Source organism: Geospiza fortis, unplaced genomic scaffold (assembly GCF_000277835.1).
Source record: "Geospiza fortis unplaced genomic scaffold, GeoFor_1.0 scaffold40, whole genome shotgun sequence".
Taxonomy (NCBI): Eukaryota; Metazoa; Chordata; class Aves; order Passeriformes; family Thraupidae; genus Geospiza; species Geospiza fortis.
In genome coordinates this window covers 18124807-18146921 of record NW_005054297.1, presented here as the reverse complement: position 1 = coordinate 18146921, position 22115 = coordinate 18124807, and the positions used below count along the sequence as shown (strand labels likewise).

The window sequence follows — 22115 nt, the reverse complement described above, 5'->3', positions numbered from 1 at the left end:
CCCCCCCACCCCCCAGCCACTGAGGGAGCTGCCCTTCCTCGCCTTTGCAGCTTGTAGCATCCCAGGGTTCTCCAAGACACAGCTCTGGAAAGCCACTCTGAAGCTTTCAAGCTCACAGGCAGAAAACATCAGCAGAGAAAAACAGATGACTGTACCAAAGGTCTTAATGAACCTTTAGAATTTCTCCACCCTTTCAAGCCCTGAAATTGTATCCTGGCAATTAACAAACAGAATGTTTGACTGTAGCATGACCTTGGTCTACCACATTTAGAAAAGCTAGCAGTAACATTTCTGGTAAAATCCTTTATTAAAGCAGTATATTTTTCTTGGTTCCAAGAAAACGTTTTACTGGAATCTTAGTAGGCAGGCACGAACAATAACCATGTCCTCACTTGCAGATGAATTGCAAAAAGCAATGTACTCGCAATCCAAAGACTGAAATTGTCACCGAACATTCAGCAATAGTGCTGAGAGAATATGACAAAGTCATCACTAAACTCAAAGCACTCTAGACTGGAAATTTTATAGATCTAGTTTGACCTATCACAGTCCCTCAGCATGATCACAGACTGACTACAGAAGTTCCAATATGCATCTCCAATATGGATGAGAAAACACAAAATAGATTTGAGTAAGAATATTTTAATAGTGAAAAAATTGCTCAAGTTCATAATTAGTTACAAAAACAATTTAGGAAAATTTTTAAAAGCTTTATATTTCACGCTCATGACTGATTTTCTATTTCTTTAGCTAGCCTATCTGTGGAATGATAAATATCATGCAAACAGCTGAGCCTTTACCACATGCACTCACAAAGTTGTGTCTTGTTATGGCTCCAGCTAGTCAAGTTATTTTCAGCAAAGGTCATCAAGTTCTGAAATCCATTTGAAAGCAAGAAAAACAAAAAAAATTAAGGTTTATATTTATCACAGCCATCAAGGCAGAATTATTCCAAAAAGACCAAATTTGATAAGCAGTGAATTAAGTTTTAAGGTAACACTTTAACAGATTAAGTCTTAACACTGAATTAAGTGTTAAGGTAAGTCTGGTACAGAGGAAAAAGATTTTTGTTGTTGTTACAGTTTGTTATTCTTTTCTCTTTCCAGCAATTCATATCCATAGCTAAGTCGATGATATAATTCAGAAATCAGATAATTCTCATTCAGGTCATTATGGTCCCAAATAAGCCTATTTAAAAAAGCCAAAGACATCTGGTTCAAAAGGAGGTCTTTTGTACCACAGATTTTGAAGTATGACACATCAACTTAATTCTTTATACACTCACATCAACTGAGCATCTTCCAATTGAGTGCTAATCTAGTGTGAAGTTTTACCTAGTCACAATTAGTCAAACACCTTTCTTGCAAATATGCACTTGAATTCTGAAATATAATTATGCCTCATATATTGCCCAGGGAAAAAAAAAAAAAAGGTAAACCAACCAGTACTTATTCCACAAAAAAATGTTTGGAATGAAGTGCAAAACCAAAATCATCCTAGCGTCAATTGATAAATGTATCTTGGGCTGACCCTGTAGTGACAGAGAGATAGAGCAGGGTAAGTGTCTTGCTCATTCCAGACATAGAAGAAGCCAGGCCAGACTGAAACACACAAGGTCTCATCTCAGAAGATACTGCTTTGCCAGCAGAGAGCTGCCTGTGTCAAATGGACTAAAGCATTTCACTGACTTCACATAGACAAATTTCTGTGACTGAAAGCCATGTGTGAATACACCCTGCACAGAAGAGAGTCACAGTGACATTTCCTGATGCCAGTGTGAAAGGCAATGACACTTTGCCAATAAAATGAAGTAGCTGTCAGAGAAGTGACTGAAAGCCCAAGGTTTGACATGTCACAGCTCATGTCAGTAGCATAGCTGTATCTGAAGGCCAAACCAACTATCATTGTCTTAACTCAGTGGTCTTACACTGAACTTGGAGGTTTTTTTCTTTGCTTCACTTGCCCACAGCAGGACAGAGATTTGCATGGTTACACTAGCAATCTTGGCATGGAGTTTTAGCACAGATAGGTAGACAGAGCTTGTAGCAGTGAACAGACAAGTATTCTGTAAGTGCAGAGCTGTTTGTGACAGTTCAAAGGCTCAAACACATACGCAAATCTTTTAAAGCCTTAAGAATATGAACAACCTTTGTCCAGGCCACTCTGGTTTGTCAGATAATTGACAGACAAGTTAGTAAACTCAATGAAAAAACATGCTGTAATAAGTAGTTCAACCAGCTGACTCAAAAGGTCTTTCAAACTTGCTCTGTTGTGTTTGCTGGCCTGGAAGTAAACAACTTCCTCAAAGGAGCCTAGATTTCAACTGGAAACAGCTCTCCAACTCTAACATTCTGGTCAAGGACATAGATATTACTGCTAAGAGTAGAACAGACTGCAAGTATTAGAATATTACTGTCACACTATTACTTTTCATTCTACCTGTCCCCAAAGAATATAAAGACCTGAAAATTTAACAAAAGCATGCTCCTTACCTATGGTATTTTCAATCTGAAGTAAGTTGAATGGTTTTGTTCAAATTCCGATTAGAAGTCAGCACTCTCAGCTGTTCTACCCATTCCTTATTATCAATATATGCATTTCAATACCTATCTAAAAAATGTAACTTTTCTTGATGGATCATTTGGTTTCACAACCAAACACTTGGCACACCTCTCTACAGAAAACTAAGCACTCTAAGTCATTTGGATGAGATTTCCTAGATCCCAGGAAGAGAGATCAACACCATGCTGACCTGCCGCCTGTCACTTAAGTGTTCTGCTAGAAAATCACCATGCAGTCAGTTGCTACAAAGCAAGAAACCGTACAATTATTTCCAAGACAATGGATTTATGCTTATCTATTTACATAAAAGAGGGAAATCCAGATAGGGGTGGAGAGGACAGTGTATAGCAACCTTTGGATCAGCATATACAAACTACAGAGCACTTAAAGTTCAAAATAATTCACACAGCCCATTTGCAATACATCTTTTTGCCTTTTAGGAATTCAGATGTTTGCCTAGTTATGCTTTTCAGCCTTTTAATTCCAAAGATTTGGGGTTTTTTTGGGGTTTTATTCATTTGGTTAGTCTTTGGATTTGTTTTTAAAAAGGGTATTTGATAACAGTACTTTTCAGAAATTTGGCCCTCAAGTCAAAACTGAATTTCAGTTCAAACAGTAGATTGAACTGTACATCTGCTCAACTTTAATAAAGAATCTTTCCTTTAATGCAAAGCAATTACTGCAAAAAGTTTTGTGTGAACATATTATTGAGGTATCACTAAGAAGTGATACAGCTTTTAACATCCAGCTGTTGCATTACCAGTAGGCTTTTAGGAACCTGCCTGCAGGTGAAGTCAAGACACACTTTAAGGAAGACTGTTCAAAAACTTTCAACACTAGCTTAATTCTGCTTACAGAAGTTTAAGATCATTTTAAAACACTGTTTTTGTCACAGGAAAAAGCAGAATCTTTCAGTACATTAGAATGCCCCCAGACTTTAAGCTATAACATCTAAATTTCTTGTTTAATGCACACATATTTCATATCCTTGCTTTTAACCAAACCTTACATTAGTTTTATTCTCACTTTTAAACTATTACTTTGGACCTGAGCTGTAAAATTCCTAAAATCAGCCATCAGCTTCCCTTTTCAGCACTGGAAAGCTCTTTGCAGGACCCAGATGGGAAGTAGGAACCAAAAGGTGATTTTACACATTTGGAGATCCAACAGACCTCTAACAGCAAATTCCAAGTGCATTTATTTGACTAACCATCACTGTGGAATGATTAACTAGATAAATCTGTATATTGAAGGCTATGAACACTCTTGAAAAATTCCATCCACTGGTCAGAACTTGACTGTTCTGAAAGACCAAATATTACCAAGATAGACAACTCGTTCTCCAAATGAACTGTCCCTTTACATGAGCAACATAACTTACCTTCCTATTTGTACCTCCTCTGCTTCCTTCCCTCCCAGGAATTAAATAAGACACTAGGAAATTATTAGCTGTATAAACTGTTTATCTCTGTGGATCTCATTTCAACCTCTTTTGACTTCAGAGAAGAAATCCACTGCTTTCCAGAAGGTCCAGAGGCCTCACAGAGATTCAGGGTCACACATATAGCTCTGCTGCACTCAGCTGCACCTCATGCCTTAGCTCACTAGATCTATCAAAATAAATCTCACAAGTGAGTGAATCCTATGCAGGTGCCTCAAGGAGCAGTTTCAAAGTCAAGAGGCTCCTCATACAGGAACTTGGCGCTTGGACTTTTCAGCTTCAAAAGGCTGGAGCTGCTACTGTCTTTTTCACCTGTTCTTTTTGCACAGACTAGTATAGATATACATACTGAAAGTCTCCTTTGCACCAGGACAGTTCCTTTCTAATTGCATTTGTAGTAAATGACTGTTACAGGGAACCTTTCTGGGAAAAAAGTCATTAGCAGTCTCAAGTGTGGAAGGAGCCGAGGTGCCCAAGTCATGTCCACCACTAAAGATGACACAGCATCAAACATTCTAACAGCATTAAACATTTAGAGACATAAGTCACTAAGGAAACAGACCAATTCTTGAGACACTAATATTATGGAGACAAATGCAGTCTTACAAGTATAAACAGATAATGCCTTATGTGAGCCACTTGAAAACAGATTAAAGCATACTTATTAGATTGCTTAGGAAGAGAAAGTGCTTAAAAACATGCTTTTCTCAATAAAGTACAAGCACACAAGTGGAGGGATTTTGGACCAGATGACCTCACTGTGCTTCCTTCCAACCTTACCCATTCTGTGGTTCTTTGACTAAAAAGGTGAATTCTCTGCCATGTATATGCAACTTTATTCCTAAAACAGTATTTTTCTAACTTATACAAAAATTAGAATCAAATTAAACTCAAGGCTTGGAGCAGAAGTGAAAATTATTAATTGCTTCATATGCAACTTGCAACTATTACTTCTTTTTTTTTAAGACATAAAATTAATACTTCTGAAGTTGCAGAACATGGAAAATGTTTATCTAAAAGACAGCGGTTTTCTTAAAAAATTTAAGCAATCAAAAGCTTAGACATTATAGTTAAAATTACTAATTCTTACAGAAGACGCTGACTGCTGTACTTGAATATTAATAAAGTGATTAATTTTACTCTCTTCCCCCAAACCACAGATTAATGATGATGAGCAGAGGCTACTGTGAGAAGCTGGGAATCCTGCCAGCTCCTGTTTCATTTGGATCAATCAAAAGGTTAAGCACAGCCAAAGCTCCAAAGCCAACAAAGAAGCACTGCAATTTTGCACTATTGCAGACACAAGATAACCAGGATGCCATAAAAATTGCAGCCCTCTATAGCAGCTGGTTACATACAGAATCACATCACAAACCTTTTCCAGAGCTATGTATTGCTATCTGAAAATACCACATGGCCAGGTAGTCCAGTGCAGACACAACTCATAGGTGCCACATATGAACGTTCTCAGCACCTCCATTTTGCTATCTTCCCAGTCTGCAGTTAATGTGAGGAAGAGATGGCTGCACCATGGCCTTTTACTCAGATTCATTTACTCTATCACCAGTTCTCTATTTCAAGTTTTCAAAACACCTTTTTCTTCTCCAGCATTGTCACATATTAAATCCATGCAGTTTCACCACGTTACTATGCTCTGCTGATATGCTCAGATCATAGATGAGAATCCCATACGGAACAGTTCCCATAAAACTCCACTGTCATCAGTAACTGAACCGAAGACCACACCATGGGAAGTAACATCATGACTAAACAGCACATTAAGCTAAGGTCTTTCTCAGCACAAAGCTTTTAACAAGAAATCTAAGTTACCATGATCCTCTGTTTCTCAAGGTAACAGTTCAGTAATATCATATTTTGTTTGGATAACATGTATGCTGGCAAAAAGAAAACATTTTCTGAGACACTTTGATAAAATAATGCCGTCATAAAATGCTGATAGATACACCTGCCTCCTACCCTTCTATTTGAGCTCACAAAGACACTAAGGAGGGAACACAGTTGTGCAACCAAACTGCACTAACTGAGCCTTTTTTCTACATACACAAAAAGTTATAAACAATGGTGTTAAGCCATCCTAGATTTAATGTGTTCCTTGGGACCATAAAATTAAGTAAAATGAAAAATTCAAATAAGAAAGTTGTTGGCTTTTTTTTCAGTGTATTTTGACATCCCTTTTGGGAAGTGAACAAAGACACATTGTCAAAAGCAGCAACTTGCACAAAATGTTACCATTTGTTCCCCATGAATGCTGAGGTATACTTATTCAAGGAAAGGAATTCCACTGCACTCCTGAGATTTTCTCTCTTATGTTGAATTTTGTGCCAAGTTCACTCAGCTAAAGTTTGGGTTGTGTTAGCGTGCCAGATACAAGTTCCTCTAAGTCAGCCCTGCTATTCACTCAAAAATTGCATGCAAAATATACAGTAAATTCAAACTTACATGAATTAAGAAATTACCATTAATAGACCATCACTGGTCCTTACTTTGAACAGTTCAAGCAGTGTTTTTAATTGAAAATAATTGGTATATATTTTTTGTCTATCATCCAGCCTATTTATGTGTAATTTCTCCTCCAGCTATGTCTTCGGACATATTAAGTGATCACATATTTCTAAATTGCTCAAAGAGTAATTGCAGCATGGCCTCTGAGGTGTCTTAAGTTCCTTCAGAAGCTTCAGCTTTTTGAGAAGTAATTCTTAGGTGAAAAACTCCTTTAATATGAAAACCATCAATGTAAGACAAGTAAGATATTTTTTATGAAATCTAGGCATCCATTCCAGCTTTTCTCTTTTTATCCAAAAATAAGATGGAAAGCTTCTTACTAAAACTTAAATAAATCAGAAAGCCTCCAAACAGTTTCTATGCAAGAATGTTGATCTGTTTTGTTTGGGTTTTTTCCTATGAAAAGATAACTATGGCTTTACATTAAATATAACACTTATTTTAAATATGACATTGGGTTTTCAACATATTTTTTGAAATAAACTGATGTCAGGGCTATAGCAAAGCCTGCAAAATGAGCTGTGCAGAGCCAGGGCATGCACTATGTAAGTACACAGTAATTGTGGTAAGCCAAAGCATTGCAGCATAAGTGATCAGATGGACTGGGTATATATAGGGTGCCATCTAATGCCAGCCCACTGCTAAGAAAAACCTCAGCACGGAGCAAAACATTTTCTGCTCTTCCAAGACTTTCTTCATTTTATTGCAATAAAGAATAAAAATAGAAGGTAGAGGACAAACTTGCTTTTGTTTGGGTTAAACTCAGTTAATACTTCATAATCAAAGTCAAGAAAATGTTTCAAGCTGTACAATCCAAACCCAAGGAAACTGTAAGACATAAATACCTTTAATAGAACTGTTACAGAATTATAGGATCAATTAAAGACTACTGATAAGTATGCTGACTGTCCCATGAAATAGGCACATCACCAAGAAAAATAAAGCGTTGTACTTAATAACATCAATCTACTTTATCTAGAAGAGGTGAAAGCAAAAATCAATGAGACATGAATGAATGTTGGGAAAGTTTATTTTTAAACTCTGACTTGACACTGAATATACTTTGCAATACACATTCTTACATTACTTTATTAAATGCAGAACATTCAAACAGGTAAATCTAGGACAGAACAATCACCACTTTTGCTTTAAAACATTTAATGCCTTCATTACAGCAAAATTAGAGCAAAGCACTAGATAAATGATTAAACACCATGCATACCAAAGTAGCATACAGAATCATAGATATTATTCTGAAGTTTGTAAAGGCAGCACAGAAATGCCTTTGGAGCTTGATCTTTGTGCTTCATATACAGAATGCACCAGTACTACCAGGAAGCCAAAGCTGGTTTTCTCTGAACACTAATGAGAAACTCAGAAATGCAAGTCATAAGGGTGGGAAGAAAGACAAAACCTTAAGAAAAGTATGACTTACCAGACAGACGAGTTCAGCTGTGTCTCGGTGCAGCAGAAGAAACTTCTGTGTGTGTAGACCTTGTTTATTTAGCCCTTTATGAAGGTTTCTCTCAAGAAATTAATTTAATTCACATGCAAGAGTCTGCAAAAGAGAAAGAGAAAGAGTCTAAGCTGCTGGCTTTTTTTTCTCTAAGAACATTTGAGATATTTTGAGCAGTAATGCGTTTGCCTACTATCGAAATGAAAATGTACTACAGCACAAGCAGCCTCCCAACCCAAGCTAAAAAAATCAGGAAATCCATAGCAAAAAAACTTTGTTCATTGTCCAATTTCTTATTTAAAGAAACAGAAGGAGCAGGGAACAACCACTGTTGATGAAAAAAATCAAACCAAGCTACTGTTAAAAGGAGATCAGGGACCTTGAAGATTATAAATTTTAGCTTGGACAATGAACCACCATGGATTTTTTTGAATGTGAAGAACACCTTTTGAGTTTGGTTATCTCTGAAGATATTCAGATATTCAGCATTTCATCTGAGATGGGAGTAATTCTATTTGCATTAAAGTCCATCATATCTGACTGGTAAACACATCCAAGGACGGGACAAATCAGAATACTAAGACTGAAGGCAGTAGTTTGTTTCTAGTCTGCATCTCAAGTTTCCAGTTTCAGCAACAGTACTATTCTGGAAGCCTAGGAACCTGAAGCTGCTGGAATTCCATTTTTTTTGACCAGGGCCATTCACTGACATGATAAATATCTTCCTGTCCTCCTCTGTCACGTTGCAAACCAACCAACTTACCCTCCCATAATGTAAAAATACTGGAAAACAGAAAGTATAAATACAAATTAATGACTCTAAGAAAAGACCCTGAACATCTTCACAGGTACATAAAAGCTAATTACTTTGAAGTTTAAGAAAACACAGATAAACTGAGTCAGTGAAAAATTATCACTGTTTAATTTTTTGCAGCCTCTTCTGGTAGAGGAGAAAGCTTCCATCATATCCCTCTCTATAACTTCCCTCTGTATATCTCACCAATTCTTGGTTTTGCTTCCTCAGAAAAAGTTCTCAAACATCACCACACTGTTAGGTACTGCCACTGAAAAAATTTGTTACTTTTGTTCAAGGAAAAGTTACGAGACTTACAGTTACTTTCACAGCTCAAAACCTAAAACAGGCTGGTGTGGTAAGATTGCAAAATGTTTCAATATCTGCTACATTTCCAGTCACATCTACTTAAGCACAATCAATTGATAACATTTCAGAACACCTTCATTTCTGATTTATCCATGAACAGTAGCTGTTTGGAAGTTATATGGACACATGAAACAGGATGCCAGACACAAGCTATTTATTAAACTATTAAATGAGTAAAGCAATGCTCATTGTTGTAAACAAACATGAAAAGCACATTTTCTCCTGAAGACCTGCATAAAAGTCATTACCTACAGAACACTCAGGAACAAAAAAGCTGCTAAATGTAAAAATGTAGCACAAATTCCTTCTGTGTTAGCCACATTTTCTCCTGAAGACCTGCATAAAAATCATTACCTACAGAACACTTAAGAACAAAAACCTGCTAAATGTAAAAATATAGCACAAATTCCTTCTGTGTTAGCTCAAAAGCATCCTTTCCATTTGATCTCAGCTATTCTTAGTGTTACAGCAGTTAAAAGAAGATACAACAAAATCCAGAAACTCTAAATACCAACCTGTTAAATTAATCATTATTGCTACTTCATTCCTGATGTCTAGTTTAAGACCATCATTTTGCCACAAAACTAGTCCAGCAAAGATAAAAAGCTCAGTTTAGATTTGAGATTCACGAAAGAAAGATATTCAAGGACTCCAATAGCTTAAATTTCAGATAATGTGTGAGTTATAGCCAGCTTGAGAGCTGTAATGCCAAGTGGAACAAGCAGTATAGTTTGTAAATAAATACAAGACCTGTATCTACCAGACCAGTGTCAGATTCTACATTACTTTGCCATCCATAATGCTTTCACCTGGTGGTTACAAGCTAAATCAATAAATATCCACATGTTGAATACTAATACTGTACAAGCACAAAACTAGAAGTATGTGTTAAAGTCATTATTAGCAGTATCAATTTACTACTGACACAATTTAATACACAACATTTGGCAGCACAGCATTTCTTTTCAGAGGTATTTTCTCAGAAGACAGATTTACCATTAGCTGAGTCACCATCAGCACTTAACCTACCTTGGAACCTTGTTTCTTCACACATTCTCTGCAACTGTACTTCTTAAATAAATGACAGTTTACCTATTAGTATTTATAGCATTTACTAAACATGATATAAGCACTGCTCCAATATACACTAAGGTGCTTTAGCTACTGCATACAAATCAGATCATCTTTATCCACAGGAAACATGAGATGTCAGAAATATCATATCTGTCATCTAGGTCTCAAAGATAAATGTACATGTATGTTTATTAGTAAAACAGACAAATATGTCACTACTACCAAGACTGTCACCTTATGCTTTTAAGGGACTGACAAAAATCTCTTTCATTTTATGGCTATTAGCAACACTAAAATTAAATATAATTTCTTTAGTGACCCACTCCAGTGTGATTTAATCAATTTTTAGCACTAAAGAACTCAAACATGACCAAGAAGTGTACAGTTCTGCTGCTGCTGTAGATACTTGGTGCAAGTCTCTGGAAGCTCCATGGCCAGACACTACAGAAATTTCCATAAACCAGAGGAAACAATTTTGATAGGTAAGAGATCCAGAAGGTTGTTCAAAATACTGAAAGACAAAATTTGCATACCTGCTTCACTTCACAGATTCACATAAAGGAAATCTTGATTTTTCTAAGCCTAGCCTTTCAAACACAGTTGAGTCACTGAAGCTTCATATGGAAGGGCTGAAGGAGAATAATCCTTTTGAGAAGTGTCCCTGTACATTTCAAGATATGCAGGTGAACACAGCACAGACAGGTGTAATGACTCCTTTTCCTTGTATTATTCTATACATGATTCTATTAATATACTTTAAGATTACTGGAATACCTTTGAGTAATATGACAGTACGTCTAAATGAATTGCATGTTACCTGCCTCAGGAAGAAGCGAGGAGTATGGATATGATTTCTTTCATTTGTTTTTTTTATTTCCAAATAAATTTTGAATTTCATCTGAACTATGACAGGTAATATTAAAGGAATTTAATATTAGAGAATGGAAGCAAAATGGACATAACTCTGTTTTCAGAAGTCTCCCTTGAGAGCATTAATTCACAGAATTGATCATGTCAATCTCTGAAATGAGTATTTTTCAGAGTGCAGGAAAAAAAGAAATCTACAGAAGGAAAGCTATGGATCCCATGCTCTGTCCTGGACTTCACCTAGCCTCAAAAGTGTTTTAGACATATAGGAACTTGAAGGATCTTACAAATAAGACTTTTTTTTCAATGTCACGTGTGTTTTCAGTAGCTGCCACTGCTGAAAAGCAATGGAGCTATGAAGAAGGGTGGCCATGCTCCTGGACAGGATGGAACACCTTGCTACACATAGGTCATATACAACATTATTTGTGGTTAATCCTGCATAATGTAACATAAGTAAAAATGCACGAACACGTGTTAACTTAGTGCCAGGGATGCCTATACTCAAGCATCAAAGCAGCTTTCTGAATTTGTCACAGAAGTGTTCTACAGATAATTCATGCATTTGACAGATAGGGATCAAGACAGCAAGTAGAAAGAATCACACTCTCACGTTATTAACATGAACTGGTGTGCAAAATGGCATATGGTTCATGAAGCGTTGACTCTGCTGTGGTTCTGCAGAACAGCAGACCTGCATCCTCTTTAAGAGACCAAGTGTCTTTAGCTATATTGAGGTCTCATTTTTGACTTCAGATTTATGTTAGACTGAAACCCCTAGCCATTTTTGTAAGTCATTTTACAGTTATAATAAGCACCTATGTTATAATTTTTTATATGTTTAATAACACCATTATATCACACAGGATCCACTAAAAATGATTATTATACCTTTAAATCAGCACCAAATAACTACATTAAAACATAAGGATACTCTCAAGTTTGAAGTGAAGTGAAATCACAGGCATTTAACACTCCCCAACTACTGAAAGCACATTATCCAAATATTTAAATGTTCTTAGTCACCTGTTAGAACCAATTCCAATACTTTAGCCAGTTCCATATAACTGGGTGCAAACCATGTAACTGCTCTCATAATGATGTGAAAAATTACTACAGCCACTGCAGCTATCATTCTGAAACTGGACCAACAGGATAATATGCCTGCCTGTTTTGCTAGTAAAACTAACTTCCTCTGTTCCAAGAGCAAACAGTTAAAAATGAACAGGAAAATAAATATGAGAAGGCCTTTTCAGGAAACGGGGAACAGAAGCTTATTGTTAATCTCACTCTTAATATACATTGCTAGGCCATTGTTTCAAGAACTTGGTACAAAGTTATTTGTCCTTCAGGTCTGTTTTCTGCTAGACTGGCTTAACTCTTGTGTAAGACTGTGGCTGTTTTTTGGGAGGCTGCTGGGGGCATTACAGAGTGGAGTTTTCCTAAAGGCCTAAACCTCAGAAATGTAAACAAGCTAGGACTCTCAGTCTGTGATTTACCAATGCAAGCAACTGGTACAAAGTTATTTGTCCTTCAGGTCAAGCAATAGGGTCTTTTGAGCCCAAATGAAAAGGGGCAATTCTTAAAATACCCATTATATTTATACATATATATATACATACACACCCCCAAATTTCTAAGCATCTGTATATCTTTCAACAGTTAGCTGTTGATATACATACACACCCCCAAATTTCTAATCATCTGTATATCTTTCAACAGTTAGCTAAAATTTTCCTCCTGAACCAAGCAAGCAAAGCCTTGCCTGAATGAAATGACTTTGGTGACAGCTGTCCTGTGCAACCTTGTGTTTTATCAATCTGAAATGTGAGGCACAAGTATCCAAATGACGCTCTCAGGTTTTTTCCACTCTTTAGCAAAACCATGGAAGATGATGTTATGCCACCACTTTATTTTTAAAACCACTGTACTGATGGACATTAGAACATCTGCCACGGATATGGAAAACTTGGATTAAACTTCCAGAAGGATTTGTAGTCACATCTCCCACTTCCGTGACACAATCCCAAGCGTCATGCTATTGTCTGGTCTTCTGAGGACACTGGTCCTCTTTCACAGAGTAATCACATACTTCATGTGGCTCACACAGCAAGAACTGTGAGTCATAAGCTTAAGAAAGGAAAAACTTACCTAGGAGAAAGGAAAGTTAGAGCAACTGCCTTCAGTTACTCTGAAATATTTACAGCCAAGCAATATACTCTGAAACATTCACACCTTCCCAGAGTTATCGGTGGATAAAACTGTGCTCACTTCTCAAGGGAGAACTGCCACCACCAGGCTCTGGGGCCATGATCCTGTGCACAGCTGCTACTTTCAAGCTGCTGGTCCATGTAAGGAAAAAAGAAATCCACAGAAGTAACACAAGTCCCAAATCCTTCCTTCCGCTTCACAAAGACTTATGTTACAGAGCACACACGGCCTAACACCATTCTGCTTTTCCTTAAACCACCAGATTATGGCCAGGCCAGCTTTACACCTCCACACTCTGTACTGAGCTGCTATTCCAATTACCAGGACTAAATCCACAAAGGAATTTAGGCTTCTCAATAATTAACACAATGGTTTTCTGCCATTTGTTAAGCTGCCAGGCTAGTAATGAAAAAACAAGGGACCTATATGAAAAACAGTCCTTAGCTTTACCAATTAAGTAATTTTAATGTTTTCTGCTACTCACAGCCTAGAAGGCAGGAAACAGCTGAGCTGCTGCAGAAGAAGCTTTCAGGCACTGAACCCTAGGGTGAGCATTTGCCACCTCAAATGAGTACAAAACATCTCACTACAAGGCAAACAACAGTGCAGAGAACCATCTTTCCATCAGTGGTCCTTTGGTCAGTTTATTCATTTTACTACTATGATCCACCAACTGAAAGCACACCCTAATGAGATAGTTCTTCAGCATTTTAGAATACAAAGTAATACTACCAGAGTCTAGTATTTTTATGATATCTCTTTCTTTTTCCCCCATTAGTCAGATTACAAAGGCAATATTTGGTTTTCAGCAACCCAATATTTGTATTTATGTTTCCTACCTCTAATGGCAGCATACAATATTGACATAATAGAAACAGCTGAAGTTAGACAAAGCTCACCAAGACACAATTGCTTTGGCAAACTCTTTACTGCTCACAGTTCCACATAATCGTGACAATTATCAGTCCTTCAGGCTGCAAAGAAGGTAGTTATTTCAAGAGCTCAGGTACACGACACCAGCAGACTGAACCTACTTGCAGCTACACTGCCTCTACCTTTGTCCACTTTCATGTTGCTTATCAGCAAGAAAAGGCGCTGCCAAAATGCCTGAGCCTACCAAGCCTGCTCCTGCTCCCTACAAAAAATCTCCTTTCTGCAGTATGATGTAGCACACAACAGGAAGCTCCTAAAACAGAAAACTGACCCCATTCTGTTCAAATCTTTGTTCCTGCAGATCGTGATTTCCCCAAAGATTGACAAATCCTTATACAGTAGCTTGGAGGGAAAGGAACTCCAGGAAAGGTTTCCAGGAAGTTTTACAGCTCCCAAAAGCGAAGTTAAAGCATGATACCATCACCTGCCAGTGGGAATGGCTCAGGAAATCAGTGCTGAGCTTGTGTTTGTTTTGTCTTCTTGTTAACAGAGACACATGATAATGGAATCATCTATCATGTACTGCGTCAGCTAAGTGAAAATGAGAGCTCTTTCACGGTTTTTGTTTGCTGTTTGTGTTCTTTACAGGAGTATTAATTGCAGAACAGGCTATTAGTTTGAAACACTTGTTTGAACTATATTAATGCTTTTCCTAGCTCAGGAAAGTAAATTTGGTATTTGCTGTATTCAAGGCAATGCAGGATGTTGCAGTGGTGCTGCCAGTTAATTACTCTGTATTGAATTATCTGTAGGTCAGAACTAATTTTTCAGCCAACAGAATTCGATCCTCATTTAAGTGGCAAATAACAGAGACAAGAAGAGCACATTCACCATGGGTGACATTACTTTAAGGATTTTTAGAAACTTCCTAATTCTTCTCCACCATTAAGCTTCCACTGCTGATCAGGGAACATCAGTAATAAAGAATTCAAAACTGCAGCCATATTTTCCAGTGCAAATTTTCTCCCTGAATAGAAAAATTCTTCCACGAGGAAGACAGTCTACAGACACAACTCTGAAACAAGACTTCTTTGCTATCTCTGTTTTAGTAGCCAGTATGACTACACATTTTATGAGATGCAGTGTATACTCCTTAGGAAAATTAGAGACCCCAACTAATGAGACCCCAATTAATGAGACAAAGGCCAGTGCCACCCAGGAAAGCGGAGAGAAAAGATCCTTAAAAATATTCTTAAACAGCAACAAACTGAGAGCTGGAACAACATGACTGTACATATTTTGCACATTGGGTGGAGGAAGCAGCACCTGTGTCGTGCCATAAATCTAAGGTGGCTGAAGTTGCACAAAAGCAGGTTGGGAGAGGGGTTCTGAAGATAGGTGAGAACTGGAAGTCAAAGGTAATGTAATCTGCAGTAGATGTCCCATTTTGGATCCATGAAGTTTTACACCTATTAGGTAGTTTCCTCTCTTTGAAAAATAAATACTTGAAAAGGTGGATTTCCCTCCCTAGAAATTGTTTGCTTCCTCAGAACTTTAACATCCTCTGTTTTTCAAATTCCTCTACCTATTAGTAATAACAGCTCAAAACACCCTTCTTTCCTCTCAAGGCTGTTCATCAGCTTGATGAAATGACTGTTCAAACCAGAAAATTTTATTTTTAACCCTTAAACAATGATCACTACAAGCAACAATAGACTTGTGCACATTTGCACTTAAAAAACCTAAAGGATGAAGTCAGTGACTTGTGTATCCTCTGCTTCTAAAGTGGCTTGAAAATTTAACCTAAATGGAAAAACAAAATTGAGAAGTTGAAAGACAAATTTTCTCTACCAAATTTATACAGAATAGCTAATCACACAGTTTTCTATACTTACTTCCCAAAAGAGATGGTAGAGATAAAATAGTTGTCAAATTACAGCCTTGTATATAAAGGCATCAAAAGTAGACAGCAGACATATCTCATCAGAAGTTCAATTATTACAAATTTAGTATCCAAAACACATTACACTGCTTGTCTTCTCTTTGCCCTGCCTTCTGCTTTGAACCCATTGACTTAAAATTTAAGCTCAGGCATGTTTGATTCCTGCAGCAATTAAACAAATTGCTTGTAAGGAGAACACTGGAAAAGCATTTGATGATATTTTTTGTCAGCCTTTACATTCTGATCAGCAGGGTGAAAAAAATTACATATGATTGACAGTTATCTGAAGACTAGAGTTTGAAACCAGAGGGCAACAACAGAGGGGGGAAATCACTAATAGTTTTACACAGTGTCTGTACAGCTTTTGGTTATTTATAACAAAATCAGCTTACGATAGATGGGTGGCATGAACTAGAAACATGTGAGTTAAGATCAAAGTCTAAACTGTCCAGAAGTTGAGCATTAAAATAATTTTAATAGTGCTTTCAAAAATAAAAATAGCATTGAAACATAAAAAAAATCAAATCTCTATGCTAACTTTTATGTGATCCACACCTAAAGAAGTGAACACACAAAATCTTTTTATGATGTGGCATTGAAACATTGCTGCCTTTGAAATGACAACACAAAGACATCTCTATTTCCTGATTCCTCCTTCTCATGAAGCTAGTGACCACTTAGCCTGGTTTTGATAGTAACATTTCAAACTCACAGGTGTGTCTGATACAGACAGCACAGAAAGTATAAGATGAAAAAATATCACAATTGCACTGACCTCAGTTTGCAAATCTGGTTACCATTTACAGGATTCCAAGCTGAAATGCACAATTTGAATATAACTTCTGATGTTCATCAAGAGGCAGGACTATTTATCTAACAGAACATCCCCAAAATATGGTAAAATTTGTGTATATAAACATGTGAAGCTATTTCCAGTAATAAATACACTGTAAATAAGGTTAGCAGATTCATTCAAGATGGTGCCAACCTTTTCAACCCAGATCTTACTAATGATAGTAAGGCTTAAATGCTGATGTAAGTAATGACAATCAGAAAATCATTATACCAAGGTACACAAATAAGCAAAAGTGCAACACTTCTTTTCATCTTCTAGATAAATCTTTCCAGTATTCTTCAAAAGAAATTTACAGGCACTTTGGGCTGAACCTAAAGTTAGAATAGCAAAAGCTGCATGCTAAGGCCTTTTCAGTGGTATTTTAAAAGCACACATTTACTGTAACTACTTTTAATTAATTCAGGGAGAATTCCTACCATTGCATTCAAAGAGAGAAAACATCAATAAGAGCTTTCAAAAATACCAAAGTCTATAATAATATCACTTTTAAGTGTCATTTTGCTAAATTCCTCTCTGTCCTCTTACAACAAACCTTTAAATGAATTCTAAGTTCCTTGTTTAGAAAATGTCTTGGTAAAGAAAACACCCAGGTTTAAAATAAGTCACAGAAGAACAACTGCCTTGAAGTCATGCCCTTGCTTTTAAAAATATTATTCAGATCGGATTCTTACAAGGCCAAACTTGAATCATCATTTCACCACTTAACAGCTTAAGATACTAATTTAAGATTATGAGAAACAACAAGTCAGATTTCACAGTTTTGCAAACATAATGGTAAGAATTCTACAGTTGTTTACTGCACCCATCAAAAAGGGTAGACACCTCAGAGTACAGTTCCAAACCTATCCCTAAAAAAGTTCATTAAAAATTATCGGCTTCTGGGCAAAGCAAAGCTAAAAATCCTTCTAGTTCTTTAAGAAAGTGCTTAGTAAAAACTATCTACATGTCCTCAGCAGAGAAAATAACTCCAGAATTCAAAAGAAGTGGTTTCTTTTACAAAGATTTAAATTACACATATTATTACATTGTTTTGACAATTTTAGGTATTGAATGTGAAATTTTCACAGCATTATCTGCAATTAGTTCAGAAAAACCCCCACGGTTTTAATGACCACAAAGAGAAGCTGTTCCTAAACATACTGGAAGATAAAGTCCATAGAAGTCTAAATACAACATATTCAATACTGAAGATGACAGTAGAATTACATAGATTTGACAGGACTACACACAAGAAAGATTGCAACATAATTATCTTTCAAGTCATGTTTGAACTCAAGCCACCTCCAAGCTCCAGCTCAGCTCATCATTTTAAAACCAAGTAACACACTGAGAAATTGACATTTTTTATAAAGACATTTGTAGCCCTAATTCACTTGTGTATAAAGCAAAACATGTGAATTACCCCAGCAACATTCTAACAGACTTTGTCCCAGTTAAAACAATTTGGTGCAAAACCAAGGGACAGAAATTAGAGCTCCTTACCACCTGATCTCACCCTCAAAACTGCATTATTCTATTGCTGGAGCAGGACAGCTACAGAATCCCATTTCCATAATGGGTAATCACATTGAAAATGTAGACTTCTAATGCTTCATCTAAAGCACTTGTGAAGGGATAAGATTCATCCTTTTTTTGGGTCTCCCAAGAATAAAATACAACAGAAAGAAAAAAGCACAGAAGGATACAAATTTGTTTTCAAATCTGAAAATTTCAATTGGAGTTACTATGTGTGCTGATGAAGACTAAAAATCAATTCAAAAATGAAATCTGTAGTTTGCCCTGGCACACTGTGTATAGGCTGGAGATTTGACTAGAATGCAAACATGACTTTTTGGATTATTTTTTTTAATAAAAACCCAAAAAAACCCCTTGAATGCTCAGGTATGTGAACTCCTCAAGGAAGTAGCTCGTGTTTCTTCACACTTGTTTCCTCTTCATTCTGAGTGTGTGTTGTAGCTTTTCCTGAGAGGACTGATTTCTCCACAGCACTTTTGAAATCTGATTTCTAATTTTGTTTTGGTCCCCCCATGAGGAATGTTATTGTTTAGGCCTCTTGTCAACACACAATTTAACCACAGTATCTGAACCCATGGTTTTAAGTAACATGTTCTGATCTATGCAAGATGCACCCCAAGAGACCGATCTAATATTTTTTTCTTTGACACCGCTGTAGCTCTCCCTGCCCCAGAATAGAGGGCACATATAGATGGCTCGTTGTCTTGTCACTGCAGCAATTATATCTATCGTTTCCCTTTCAAGCACTTTTGTAATTCTCTTCCTGTCTCCTCTTGCAACTCCCAGAAGTCTCTTCACAGTATCTGCTCAAATTTCCCCACATACATTTCATCCACTCATAAGTAGCAGGAATTTTTTATCATAAGAACACTTCCCAACTTCATCTACAAAGCCACTATTTGCTTCTTCCTCAGATAAGCTTTATATTTTCATTTCTGCTACAGGAAATCAAGAAAACCACTGGTGTTGTAGTCAAGCAGAGGTCAAAGCCATGTGTTAATAAACCTGCTTTTCAGTTTACCTTTGCATCAAGCCTGCTCCATCTTTCATGTTCAGCGCATATTGCAAAGAGAACTTGACCCTGCTGTACTTTCTATAGCTCTTACTGACATGTTTGTTTTCATTTGTGTTCTTTATCTAAGCAGTGACTGATTTTAGAGAATTATGTTTAAGATAATTGCGCCACTAAATACAACAAAAACCAAATTCACACCTGAATTAATTTAGCATACCATCTCTGCAATTATTATTACCTTGCTCATAAGAGAAGTATTTCCTCAAGCTGGAAGGGTTCCTCCTACTGCTTTGTATGTATTAATTACAACAGGTGCTGGCTTTTAAACAAATTTTGTGGAGTTTGCAGTCCTGACAGTTAAAAGTGTGTCCTGAATTTGGCCTTTGCTCGAGACCATAAATCAGTCATCTGTGAATCAAATGCCAATGGCAAAAACATATGAATGTGTAAATCTACAGCTATGCAAATAAGGAATTAAAAACCTCTCTTCTTGTACTTGTTTAGAAGTAGAATGATAATCTGCAAGGCTCAGATTACATGATCCGTATCTGTAAAGTGACCCTTATAGAAGAGGTCTCTTAAAAGACTTGAATTTGCCTGATTATCTGCATGTATGTCAAAACAAAGCCTTTGGTTTGGTCTTTATTCTACTGTCAAACCTGTCACCCTTTCGTTTGCTCTCATATAGTAGCACTTCATTTGATTAGCCTCTTTCATATTTTACTTACTCAAAGTAAACCATTTGATTGCATCAGTCACACTGAAATAATTATTTCCTTCAGATTCCTAACAAATACAGATTTCTCCAAAAGAAAAACTGCAATTACCATGAATTTGATTATTTGGAGAATGTCACTGCTTAGAGCTCCCTGTTCATTAGAAATTCACTAGAAACTAAATTAAATTAAATTTGTGCTGGCAACTGCTGTCTTCTGTCAGGATATGCCTATTAAAATGTGTAACTGCATAACTGGCTAGAAGGAGCAGTGTGACATACCTGATCAATATGTGAATTAAATGAAACATAACCAGTGTTTTGCACTGGCACCCCTTTGGGTTGCTACTGCTTGCTTTTCTTTAAAATCTTTACTGTTAGTGGGAAGAAAGAAAATACAAGGTTGATGCCTAAATCAGACCATAACCGTGTAAGATTTTAACAAGTGCAAAGCACAAAACACACAAAAATCAGCAGTGTGACCTGTATGTTCAAAAGGGAATTATTTATTGTATACTTCACCTAGGCCAATCCCTACAATTTAGGATTGTCTCAAAGGCTGAAGCAGTCTGAAATTCAAAACTCACATGATGTTTACGAACAGCAGTTGAAATACCAACAAACTTGGGCCATCTAATCCTTTAATCCACTCCTTATGAAGGTCCATGATGGTTGCTTTATTGGAGACAGCAAAACATCCTGTGCTGGAGGTTTAGTAAATAACTTCATGAAATACAATTTTTTTTGTAATTCTCACCAATCAATAATTACCTCATACCAATTATTTACTCTTCCTTATTTATCATAGTCCAATGTACTAGAAAAGCTCTAATTTCAACAGATAAGAGAATTTGAAGTTCTCAAATGAACACAAAATTCCATGAGAAATAGCCATTTAGCACCTGAAAAATGTCATTTTGCACCTGCTTGATGCCAACATGTCAGATTACATTTATGTTTATATAAATGTTTATACATATTTATTTATGTTTTAAAAAATGAAGATTTTTTTTCTTTTATAGTCATGTCTAATTTCTAAAAGTGAACATTAAAAGAAAAACAACAGTTAAAGCACCCAATTTATCTAACCCATGCTTTGTTCTATTGCCTGAATTACTACTTTTCAATTATAGTTACTTCAGGTAGTGAAAATACTGTTTATATGCACAGAGACCCTCTGTAGTAACATGTAATTTCTAGTTCATGCATTTTTCAGACATGAGAATTGATCCAGATAACTGAATCTTGGACAGCCTCCCCCACCCCACCATTTGCTAATACTAAACTCTGACAAAGCACTAGTTTTCTAGTTAATCTCAGTGAGCAATATGTGGCTCTATTAAACACTACAGCACTCAAGGTACACTGTGGTGATGAAGCTCTGTGTTCAGGCCATGGTTAATTAGGATTCCTCAGAACCCATGGCATCATGCTGACAAGAACACACTGTGGCTGTCCTGCTCTTGACATAGCCCCTACCCCTTCTAATCACAGACCACACCATCCCACCTAAGCCTCTTAGGAAGGGTTACAGTCACCTTTCAGCCTTGCTGCCTGCTTGAACTGGGATTTCACCTATTGATGCTGTTCAGAAAAGAAAAAAAAAAAACCAAAACACCAAAAAACCAGCCAAATAAACACCAAAAAAAAAAAACCAATCCCAAAAAAACAAACAACACAAAACCAAAAATATATTAAGGAACCAGACATGCTGCTCTTAAACTGTTTGAAAAAAAACCACAAAGACCCTTCTACCTATTTTGACCTTCAGTCACAACTACTGATTTCTGATTTGCATAACTCATCATCCTACAACTAAATGCAACCCTTAGAAATCAATGCATTTTACTATTTTCATAAACGTCAATGAATCTGATTTTCAGCTGTGAGAACTACAGTTACT

General features: G+C 36.6%; 1 protein-coding gene across 10 annotated transcripts in view; it reads right to left on the bottom strand.

Annotated features, from left to right (window-relative positions):
• SORBS2 (sorbin and SH3 domain containing 2) overlaps positions 1 to 22115 on the bottom strand; it is a 144021-nt gene that overhangs the window by 117696 nt on the left and 4210 nt on the right. For all 10 annotated transcript variants that reach the window (XM_031058717.1, XM_031058756.1, XM_031058976.1 and 7 more), the window contains one exon: positions 7962 to 8084. The gene's annotated coding sequence lies outside the window, so the exon portion shown is untranslated. Of the gene's footprint in view, positions 1 to 7961; positions 8085 to 22115 lie in introns of those variants that run through there.